Source organism: Hipposideros armiger, unplaced genomic scaffold, assembly GCF_001890085.2.
Source record: "Hipposideros armiger isolate ML-2016 unplaced genomic scaffold, ASM189008v1 scaffold_504, whole genome shotgun sequence".
Taxonomy (NCBI): Eukaryota; Metazoa; Chordata; class Mammalia; order Chiroptera; family Hipposideridae; genus Hipposideros; species Hipposideros armiger.
Window position 1 is genome coordinate 371,733 of NW_017731854.1, and position 12,112 is coordinate 383,844.

Genomic DNA, 12,112 nt, shown 5'->3' on the forward strand with positions numbered 1-12,112 from the left:
TGCCACTGAGCTGCCAACAGGCGGCAGGATGGCTCAGCTGAAATAAATAAATAAATAAATAAATAAATAAAAATAAGGCAATAGACATGAAACAGATTTGCTATATATTTCAAAATTTGCTGCCTTCTATATCAGATACTCTTCTGTTTTAAACACATCTGCAAATTAAAAATCTTTCCTTTAAATGGCCTTTCCTTTATAATTCCTAAGTATGAAGGAGGTAAGAGCCAAATGGAACTCAAAATGTTAAAAAAAACAACAAAACTGCCATGAAATGTAAATGGAAAATAGTACATTAGCAATAATCTTAAAATAACCAAGAGTCTTCCAAAGAATATTGCATGAAGTAAAATACATTAAATGTTTCCTCATGATTAAGTCCAAAATACGCTTTACTTGTATTCTTGTCCCTACCTTTTAAAACACTAAAGCACTGACTGAATGAGAGAGGACCATTTGACAATGAATAATAGATTACGGCACATGTAATGTTAAGGATAAAGTAAAGATGGACTAGGTACTTTGATTTGCAGATAATGTTATCTATCCAAGTAGTCCTGAATATGACAAGATTCTTCAAGTTCCGTGTAAATAAGAGACCACCCTGTTACTGACGGAAGGCTTCTAATTTTATTGGGTTGGATCTTCTGGATGTCTCAATTGAGGAACAGCAGCTCAGTACAAGGTGGCCATAAGGAATCTCTAATTTTGACATATGCACCATCTGGAACATTCAGTAATCTATTTATACAACTCTCTAGCACTCCACACAGTGCTAGCAGCTATGCAGTGGATTCTTGAAGGGTTTTCACATTTCTATCAGGTCTTCTAGAAACTCATCTGAGGGAATCAAGAGTTTCTCCTTCTATTATTTTATGTTAAGCATTTCTGTTTTCAGCTTATTAAAGGTTCTTGACTCAGGAAATATCACGATGGGATGTTTCAATGCATTGGCTAGTATGTTGCGAGACTCCAGCCTCTCTCTGTAGCTGGTCATCCAACCACTGTTGTTCCATTTCCAAGTCCTCTAACTTTTCATTCTGACTGAATAGTAGACAGTGTCAGTTTAAGATCACGTGTCAATTTTTGGAGCTCTTCTTTTCCTCATGTTACCAGAGCGTCTTCATTCCGTGTAATTATTTCAGGAGTTTGTTTCTGCCACTGACTGGGTTCAGTGGGCAAACGTTCCACTTGCATAATTAATCATGATAACTGAGCATTTGAATTAGTGTCTCAGTTCCAACAAGCGATAATTTATTCTAATGTTTCTCATCTTGGTCCATGTTTCTTCACATTCATTAGTACTTCTTCAGCACCTGTAACACCTTTCACATCTCTGGTAGTCTGGATCTAGAGCTGGCTTCTTCACTGACTTTTGCTTGTGATTTTCTTAGCCTTACAACGAAAAAGTGTGAGCCCTTGGGCAAGTCACTTAAACTAATTGTGCATCTGTTTCATTCTGACTCTTGTTACCGGACTCTGGTTTGTGTGCCCAAGGCTTCCAGAGGCAGAGTTTGGAGTAAGGAAAGGCTTATTGACTGAGAAGATGGGAGACTTAGCAATGCCTCAGATCCATCTTAACCGGCTGGACTAGGTTAAGGAATTTTAAGCTGGAGAAGGGGAGTGTGAGGGGGTCTTAGGGAAAATTCCTTTGATGGGTCTCTTGATAAGGTCCCAATGAGTAGATTCTAAGACACTATCAGAGGGTCACATGCATCAGGGGTGGTCTTGAGTCTCCATTGTTTTCTGCAAAGTCAGCTTGTAAATTACTGTCCTGTGACCAGTCCATTTTATGAAGAAGCAGAAACTGAACTGAGATATTACCTATAATTTTCCCAAACTGGTCACAGTCTTCCTGAGTCCCAGTTGAAACATGAAGTGACCTGTGGCTACAAGGGAATGGCTGGGTTAACATAGCTTTGTTAGGGGGATGCAGAAGCTCTCACTTGTGGAGTTGAGCAGAGGGCCTGGTTTGTGGGGTATGGTCCCACTCTCTTCAGAGAGTGTGCTGGAGAATAAAGAAGTGCAAGTGAGAAGACGTGTTTGGAGTCCTCGAAGGGGAAACCACAAGTTACCCAGTTCCTTCAGCGCCACACTCACTGGTCTCTCCTAACCAGTGGGAGCAGGAGCTGGCATTGGTGTGAGCTGAAGTGTATGTAAGGCCTGACTGCATAGTGGGTAGTAAGATTTTTGCACCCAATTCCAACGTGTAGGGAATTCTCCCACGCACCATAAAGCAGTTCTCTGACAGAAGCTGGCTGGCCTGCAATTCAGCTCCAATTCTGATACTATCTACCCAGAGATGGCATCAGATTTCACCGGTTAAGGGCTCAGTTCCACCCTGCCGTTTCAGATGCCGATTTGCAAGTCCGGTTTGTCACCGCTGCTTCTGACCGACCAAATCAGAGGTTCCTGTTACCCAAATCTTGGGTTCAATTAATTTGCTAGGGTGGTCACAGGACTCAGGAAACCAGCTTACTCCCTAGATGACCAGTTTATCACAAAGGATATTAACAGGACTCAAGACCCAGGTGAGGAGACACCTAGGGAAAGGTCCAGAACAAAGGAACTTGTGTCCCCGAGGAGTTTAGGCCCTGCACCATGGCACCTGGAAGCATCCTGGTTTCCTGACATGGCGGTTCTCTGAAGCCTGTCCTATTAGAGTTTTATGAAGGTTTTATTAGATAGGCAGGACTAATTAAATTGCTGGCCATTGAAGATTGATTCAACCTTTAGTTCCTCTCCAGTCCCAGGAGGATGGGGGTGAGACTGAAAGTTCCAAAGCTCTAATCTCTTGGTTCTCCAGGCAACCAAACCAGCCCTCACCCTTCCTGAGTGGCTAATTAACATAACAAAGGATAGCCTTAATCACTGTCATCACAGGAAAATATCCCCAGGGCTTTAGGAGCTCTGTGCCTGAAAGGGGGTTGAAGACCTAATATATGTTTTTAATTATAAATCTCAGTACATCAGGTATCAAGTTCCCTGCAGTAAAAGGCTCACCCTTTGGGCTGGCGCTCCGTGTTCCGTGAGCTTCCTGCCAAGCCGGGTGGCAGGTTTCCACCATTGTGGCGCTGGCTGCAGCCATTGTTCTGTCTGTCCTTTCAGTACTGCCTGTGGCACTCCTCCTAAGCCTGCAGTCTATACTAGCGGTGATGCCAGATGCACTGAATAACTTCCAGTTCATTTCAGTGTTCTTTCTTAGTTATAATGTATCCCACAGCAGTGAGGCATGGATTCTGTAATGCTGATTGAAAGTTCACTGTTTACCCATTTGTAGAATTGTTGGCATAACAGTCATGTCTCCTGTAGGGAGCTGGTTTGCAAAAAAAGAGGACAAGTTATCAGACAACCTGCAGTCTGTGAGAGGGCAGTGAGCTGGGTACAGTGTGTTCAGGAGCCTGGAAGGGGTGCTAAGGGGAGGTAATGACTGGGGTGGGGCTTCGGGGGGAGCCCAGGGTATGGAAGGGGAGGGATTTGGTGGAAGTTCGAGGAATCTGAGCACATCAGAGCTGCCCCAAAGGGCAAAAGACTTCCCTCACAGACATGGTGGGAGAGAAGGGAGAGGTTAGGTGTGGGGCTTTCCCGATGTACAGGCCCCATAGAGTGCGGGGCCCACAGCATGCGTTGTAGGATTCCCATCAGGGTGGTTGGTCCTCTGATAAGATATGGAGAAGTCTGCAGGTAATTGGAAAAACAGAAAGAGCGGGATCATAAAGACACATTGGGGACTGACTCAAACCAGACTCATTCATATACTGGGGGTCAACCAAGCATAACCTGTGGCCAAATATGACTGCATACACAGCATAGGGCTTGTGAGCTAAAATTGATTTCTCTGTTTTTAAGTGGTTGAAAAAATCAAAACTATGGCCGCTTTTACATGACAGCAAAGTCAATGAAACAGACCTACAGCTCTTAAGGCCTAAAATATTTACTCTCTGGCTCTTTACAGAAAAGGGTGGCTGACCTCTGATTTATACAATTAAACTATTTTTGGTGAATGCCCATGTGGGGGCAGGCACTCAGCTACTTATGTGTGTATTTTGGGGGATCACAAGTTAAGACGACAAGACCCCTTTCATCTTAGAGGTGTCATTCTGGTGGGAGTTAGATTTTGTTCCATAGGTGGGTCTCTGTGAAATCTAGGTAAAAGTACCCACATAGGGAATGTGCTTTGTGTTAAGGCAACTCTGCCTCCGAAAACCTCCTGAGAAGCTTTCTGAAGGTGATGCCATCCAAGCTGAGACCAGGATGGAGAGAAAGAGGTTCGAGGCTGGAGGCAGGAGTCTGAGCTAAGATTCAGACGGGACAGAACCATAGAGAGATGGGGAGTGTTTCCTGTCTTGACTGGGAAGCGGGAGGCACTGTGGGGACAGGGCAGGGAAGAGGGAGGAGACACAGAAGGTTCCAAGGGGCGCGACCCACACTAAGCTGTCTGGTTGGAGATTTCTTTGCTCTAACCGCATCATCTCCAGCGTCTGTGGCCTGTTTGGAGCAAATGCCCTCAAGGGAAGTTTTAAACAGGAGAGCTTTCAGACCCATGGAATCCGAAAAGTTGTCCCCCAATAAGGTTAGGTTTTAGAAGGTCATTCCTGTTTTGTGGACAAGTGAACTGTGGGTGTTTACTCTCTGGTACTAGGCAGAGAAGTGTTATGAATGGTGTTGTTTGCAGTCTTGCTCCAGTTGGCACTCTTCTAGCTCCTTCCCACTGAAGATTCCCATGAGTGTCCTGGGAATTGTGTAATTAATAAGCCTGCTGAAAGCTGCATGATTTTGTGTAACACATGTCTCTTAAGAATCAGAGCCAGCTTAACAATTCCTTGGGCATCCGGAGTTGAGAAGCCAAGTCTGGTGACATTAACTTTTCCAGGACCTCAGATTCCTGATATCTGATATGAATGGTGGTGCCGAACTGTGAGAGGGTTACAAACCAGAATCTCAGTGGGAGACGAGTGGAATAATACGGTATTTGTCCTTTTCTGCCATGCATAGCACTCACATAAGGTCCTCAAGGTTCACCCATGTTGTAGCCATGTTTCAGAATTCAATTGTGTTGATACATAGATGCCACACATTGTAATTCGTTTTTCTTTTTTTTTTTTTAAGGAAACAACAGTTTCCCATAACAGATGCACCATTTTACATTCCCAACAGTAAGGCACAGGGTTCCAATTTGTCTATGTCCTTGCCAACACTTGGCATTTTCTGCTTTTTGGTGTTTGTTTTTATTATCATAGCGTCCTCTTGGGTGTAAAGTGGTATCTCACTGTATACTGATTTTTACTGATTGGTATATCTTCTTTGGAGAAAAATCTATTCAAGTCTTTTGTTCATTTCTTAATCAGGTTGTTTTTGTTCTTGTATAAGCCCTTTATCTATTTTAGATATTAACTCTTTATCGGATATATAACTTGCAAATATTTCCCCCATCTGTGGATTGCTTTTGAACTGCCGATTTGATATGCAGAAGTTTTTAATTTTAATATACTCATTACCCTACTTTTTGTTTTGTTCCCTGTACTTTTGTTGTCATAGCCAAGATATCATTGTTAAATTCAATGTTATGACATATATGTGTTCTAAGAGATTTATAGTTTTAGCTCTTAAGTTTAGGACTTTGATTCATTGAGTTAATTTTTGTATATTATGTAAGGTAAGGGTCCTCCTCCTCCTCCTCCTCCTCCTCCTCTCCCTCCTCCTCCTTTCTCCTCCTCCTCCTCCTCCCCCTCTTCACCCTCCTTCCCCTTTATTCTCCCTCTTTCTCCTCTTCCCCCTCCTCCTTTTTTGCTTTTTTTGCGTGTGGTTATCCAACTTTCCCAGCACTGTGTGTTGCAAACACTGTCCTTTCCCTATCGAATAGTCTTTGCACCCTTATTGAAATCATTTGACCTACATGCAAAAGTTTATTTCTGGGCTCTCTAGTCCATTGGTCTATGTTTTGCAGTCTTTGAAAAAAAGTTTTTTTAGGCTTTATATTTCAAAGCCAGCATTCTTAGTACAGCTTGTAGGAATAAATACAGTGTGGAATAATCACACCATTCTGACCAGAAATCCTGACAACTTTTGTGAAGGAGGCCAAGTGACTATGGTAGAGATCAGCAAACTTTTTCCTCTAAAGGGCCAGTTTACTAGAGAGAGAGAGAGAGATTTATTTTAAGGAGTTAACTCATGTGATGCAGAGGCTGGCAAGTCCAATATCTGCAGGGTAGGCAGGCAGGCTGAAGACACAGGGAAGAGTTGCATACTTTAGTCCAAAGCCAGGCTGGAGCCAGAATTCGCTCTTCCTGGTGAGACCTCAGTCTGTTCGCTCTTACAGCCTTTAACTGATTGGACGAGGCCCACCCACATCAAGGCGCATAATCTGATTTACTCGGGGTCTACTGATTTAGATATTAACCTCATCCTAAAAACACTTTCAAGTGACATTCAGGCTGGTGTTTGACCAAATATGTGGGCATCGTGGCCCAGCTAATTTGACCCAAAAAATTACCATCACAAGTCTGTCCCTTGTGAATTTGGCACCCATGTGCATGTACTTAGACCACACTCTAAAAGCTTGTGCATGTGGGACCCTCTCAGACCTCACCCCGTGTATATCTTCACCTGCCTGTTTACCTGTATCCTTTATCGTATCATTGAATAAACTGGTGAATGTAAGGAAGTGTTTCCCGGAGATCCGTGAGCCACTCTAGCACATTAATCAAACCCAAAGGGAGCCTTTGATTTGTAGCCAACTAGGACAGAAGTTGTGGGTAGCCTGGGGACCTGGGAACCTCCTACTTGTCATTGACATGTGAATTGGGGTGAATTGTCTCATGGGACTGAACCCTTAGCCTGTGGAATCTGACATTATATCCAGGTGGATAATATCAGAGTTGAATTACATTGTAGAACACCCCGCTGATGTCATATGGAGAATTGCTTGGTGTGGAGAAAAAAACACTACACATTTGGTGACAGAAGTGTCAGAAGTGAAGTATTCTCTTCTTGAATGTGGTCCTTGTATGAGAGTAAAGAAGAAACGTACAAGATGTGGAGAACTGGGTTTTTCCCTGCTCAGAAGGGAAAGACTGGGTTTTTCTATTCAGCTGAGCTCTAATTACATTTTATTTATGGATACTGAAGGTTGAACATGTTACAAAAGTCTTTATTTTGATTTCCCCCCAAATCATTTAAAAACTGCATAGGCAATAGGTGGGATTTGGTGTAGTTTGTTGACGTCTTGGGTGTTTTTACTCTAAGCCTGTATGTGGTGAGAATGTGAGCATTCTCAACAAGACTAGCACTTTCTTGCCTTGCTCGACCTCTTCCTGAGCTGATCCTAGAATTTTCCAAGAAGGCTGCAGTTAGCAGCCTCTTCCTCCTGCTGTTCCACGGATTGGGGGCGGGAGCCTTCAGCAGATTTCTCTCTCCTGGTCAGCTTTCCTGGGAGCAGATGGGGCCTGCAGTGAAAGGCTGCCCCCCAGTGCCTTGAGAAAGGCTTCTGTGTCCAAAGTGTGTGTCCTAGTTTGTCCTTTTACCCACTTTCTCCTTGGGCTTGAGGTAAATATATATGGATTTGTAGAAACCCTTTGTAGAATAAAAATAGTAACGAATAGTCATTACCCATAGTAAACAGTAATTGTAACACAGGGAAGTGGTTAAGAGTAAGAGTGGGGACCCGGTAACCAGACAGCTAGGCTTGAATCTGAGTTCAACCACTTGTGTGCTGTGTGACTTTGAGGGTGGTTATTCACCTTTTTGGGCCTAATTTCTCAATCTGTAAAAAGGGTGGAGATAGGAAATAATGACTCATACATGTTGTTATTTGGATTCATGTGAAAGTGCCTGGGAAATTTCCTGGTACATAGTAAGCAGAATATGTGTTTGTAAAATAAGTAAATGAAAAATAAAAATAGCTGCTTACGTAAGAATGCAGACTTCAAGCCCTGTAGACTTCATAGTTTTATTGCCTTGAATTCTGCTTCTGAAGTTTTAATTTTGCCATAAAAAAGAACTTTGGTATTTCTGCAGTATCATTTCCAATATTGTTGTCTACATTTCACAAATTTTTAAGATACAAAATTATTTTTACCTGTAGTTCTAATTGTTTGCATCTTATTTTTTAATTTTTTATTTCTTTTATATTTGTTTTAGTTCTTATATATTAGAATAAAATTTTCAAAACAATTGTTTTACTGGTTATAACGATTTTATATTATCCAAAATGCATTTTAATTAAGACAAATATATTTTTAAAACTCTTCCACAAAAGTCCTCCTAATGGCGGATTGTCCAGTGGTCACACATACAAAGCTTCATAATATTTAGTTTTGTATTTAAAAATTAACCTACTTTTATATTGCGTGCTGTAATATAGTTGAATTTGTTTTGTTTTAAAGTGTTTTTCTACCTCCTCCAAAAGTCTTTTATCCAAGTAGAAGCACATCTTTTTTTCATGACTGGGCAAGACTTTTTAAACTTGCCTGAAATTCAGAAAATACAATTTATGAGTCAAGACATCTCAAGGTACCACTCACTTTTTCAGCAACAATGTATTCGTGTTGCATCAGTGTTTCCCATTTAAGAAAACACAAAGAACAGAAATCTGCCCTCAAAACAAAACCAACTTTCTCTCTGTTCCTCCCTACTTGCAAACAAACACTCCCCCTAAGGTTGACCAAGTTACCTCAGAAAACGTTGTCTGTGTGTACTGTCTATTTGGGTTGTTTCAAAAAGCAAGAAGATCCAGAATTATGGTGTTGGGAATTTGCGCAGACCTTGTCCAAGTAGCACATTTTCTGGGGACCAGAATTGGTGTGTTGAAACTGTGAAAACCTCGCAGTTAACATCTAACCATTTTTGTCTGGCAGCTTCTCATGTCTTCCACTGTTTGCCTGGCAGCCCCCTACTCTTCTTTTTTTTTTTTTTTAGCTGAGCCATCCTGCCACCTGTTGGCTGCTCAGCTCGGGCCAGGACTCGAACTGCTGTTGCTCAGAGCTCACACTCTTGAGCGAGCTCTTAACCAACTGAGCCACTCGGCCAGCCCTCCCCTACTCTTCTTGATGGTGACCTGGGGTTTGGTCCTGGTGGCTGGTGGTGGGCTCCACTGCCAGGGGATGAACGGGTGGAGGGTGGGGGCTGGTGTTCTTTGTTCTTCACCTACCTGAGGAAGTCAGGGCCAGAGTGGGGAGTCCACATGCTGTGCAGGTTTGTGTGTGGCAGAAGTGGAAGGTAGGAAGGGCCACTGAATTAGAGAGTATAGCAAGTAGACAGGTCACAAAGCATAAATACTTCATAATGACTGGGCGTGCATCCTTGCTTTTTTTTTTCCTTTGAAGTACCCTTCTTAATAAGGGAATCTTTATTGATTTCTATGAGTTCTTGATATAGTGGGTAGATATTAATTCATTATCTAAGGATGTTGCAAATGGATTTTCTTGCCTCCTTTCTTTTAAACGTATATATTGTGTCATTTTGCCAGACAGGATTCCTTGAACTTTTTTTTTGTACCATTTACTTGTTTGCTTTTTATTTGGTACAGTTTATAAGTTTAATGACAAAAACTTGAAAAAAAAAGACTCACAGAGATTCTTAAGTGGGATGTCTCCCTTCTACCTTTGTCTGCCAGCCATCTTTGTAGGTGACCATGTTAGGACACTTTTGTTTATATTTTTCTGAAAAAAATTTATTTCTCTTGACTTTTTATTTCAGAATACTTTTATATGTATATAATTATTCCGAAGCTAGTACAGAGAGTCCCCCATACCTTATACATATATTCCCCTATTATCAACACTTTACATTAGCATGGTACATTTGCTATAATTAATAAACTAATATTGCTACATTATTACTAACCGAAGTTCATGCTTTATTCAGATGTCCTCAGTTTCTTCATAATGTCCTTTTTCTGTTCCAAGATCTCATCCCCAATGATAGATTACATCAGTGCGCCTGTCTCAAGGCTCTTCTTGGCTGTGACAAGACTCACAGAGTTTCTCAGGCTTTCTTTGCTTTTGATGCCCTTGGCAGTTTTGATGATTACTAGTCAGGTATTATGTAGAATGTCCCTCAATTGGGGTTTTATATATATTGATTTGTAATGCACGCACCACAAAACCTGCCTTTTTAAAAATTCAGTGCTTTTTAGTATACCCACGATGTTTGACAACCATCCCTACTATCTAATTCCAGAACATTTTATCATCACACAAAGAAACCCCATAACCATTAGCGGTCGCTCCCCACTCCGCCTCCCCCATTCCCTGACAATCACTTAGCAGCTATTTCCATGGATTTGCCTATTTTGAACATATCAGATAAATGGACCCAATCCAAATGTGATCATTTGTGTTTGGATTCTTGCACTCTGCATAATATTTTCAATGTTCATCCATTTTGTAGCCTGAATCAATATTTCATTCCTTTTTATAGCCAAACAATTTTCCATTGTATAGGTATGCTATACCACGTCATATTTTGTTCATCCATTAATTAGTTGATAGACATTTGGATTGTTTCCACGTTTTGAGAATTATAGATAGTAAGGCTGCTATGAAAATCCATGTGCCAGTTTTTGTGTAGATATATGTTTTCATTTATTTTGGGTTATATGTGCAGGAGTAGAATTGTGGGTCATAGGGTAACTTTAGGGTTAAATTTTCAGGTACTCTCAAACTCTTTCCCAAAGTGGCTGCATCATTTTACATTTCTCCCAGCAGGGTATGAGGATTCCAATTCTTCCATATCCTCCATGGCTTGTTATTGTGTTTTTGAATATAGCCCCCCTCTCGAGTGTGAGATAGCATCTCATTTAGCTATTCATTTGCAGATAGCATCTCATTTAGCTATTCATTTGCATGCCATCTTTTCATGTGCTGATTGGCCATTTGTTTGTCGTTTCTTCATGAACTGTCTATTCAAATCCTTTGCTGTTTAAAAACATTTTTGTCCTTTTATAGTTGAGTTGTGAAACTTCCTTTATCAGCTGTATGATTTGCAAATATTTTCTACCATTCTGTTGGTTGTCTTTTCATTTTCTTAATAGTGTCCTTTGAGCAAAAACTTTTATGTAATTATGATAAAGTCCAATTTATCTTTTTTGTTTATTTTGGTTGCTTAATATATACATAATTTCTACTCCCCTGGGAAGTACCGCTGTAATATTTGGTGTAATTCTAAGAGCCAACACTTCTATAGAGCTTTTAGTCTGTATCAGATTCTGTTCTAAATAAGCATATTAACTCACTTCATTGTCAAATTGTTGAATAAGAGAAGTACAATTTTTGCATATTTTGCAGATTAGGAAAATAAGGCACAGAAAGTTAGATAACCTGCCCAAGGAGACATTTCTGTCAAGAGTCAAAGCTAGAATTTGAATCAAATGAGCCTGAGTCCAAAGGCATTGTTCCCTGCACTAGATTACAGGGGTCTGTGTTCTCTCGTACTTTTTCAGTGTGCATGCAAACACAAAATTACATAGTATAGCCACATATAGTTAATTTTACATTATATTTTATATTCACTCCCATGGTCACAGTCAACTTTCTATGTGTAGTGGATTCACTCAAAATCGTCGATGGGCCGGAGTGGTGGTCTCATCTAAACTCCTTCATATGCTACTTCACTTGGATATGTAAGAGTGAACTACTAGAAATTGCAATTTTTGTAGGTCAAAAACTGTTAAATACTGATAATTTACATGGTTCAGCCTAATACTTCATTCTTTACATCAGCCATATTGTATTTTATTGTTTATACATGAATTTATTTAGTCCATCCGTCTTCCATGAGGCACATTACATATTTCCCAACATTTTACTGTGAGAGAGTTCTGCATTGATGTCTCTCTCCACCCTCATGTGAATATAAGAAGAAGCAGAGCACTGGCTTAGGGGGATAGAGAAAGGACTTGAGCCATTTAGTTACCATTAATCCACCTCCACCCTCAGCTCTTTGATGTGGACAACTGAGAGGAGGGCAAAGCTATGTAAAACACTCTGCAAACATAGCTTCAGGATTAGTTCCTTAGCTTATCTTCTCAGCCATGTCTTTCTTCCTGCTATACATATGCAGAAATTTGGAGTTACCAAGTGTCACATCTGTAGAGAGGGTAATTTTACGGGGA

The 12,112-nt window shown here is 40.9% G+C and overlaps 1 pseudogene; it reads right to left on the reverse strand.

Annotated features, from left to right (window-relative positions):
• Window positions 1-607: 607 nt before the first annotated feature.
• Window positions 608-3,067, reverse strand: LOC109396134 (centromere protein K pseudogene; annotated as a pseudogene).
• Window positions 3,068-12,112: the final 9,045 nt, after the last annotated feature.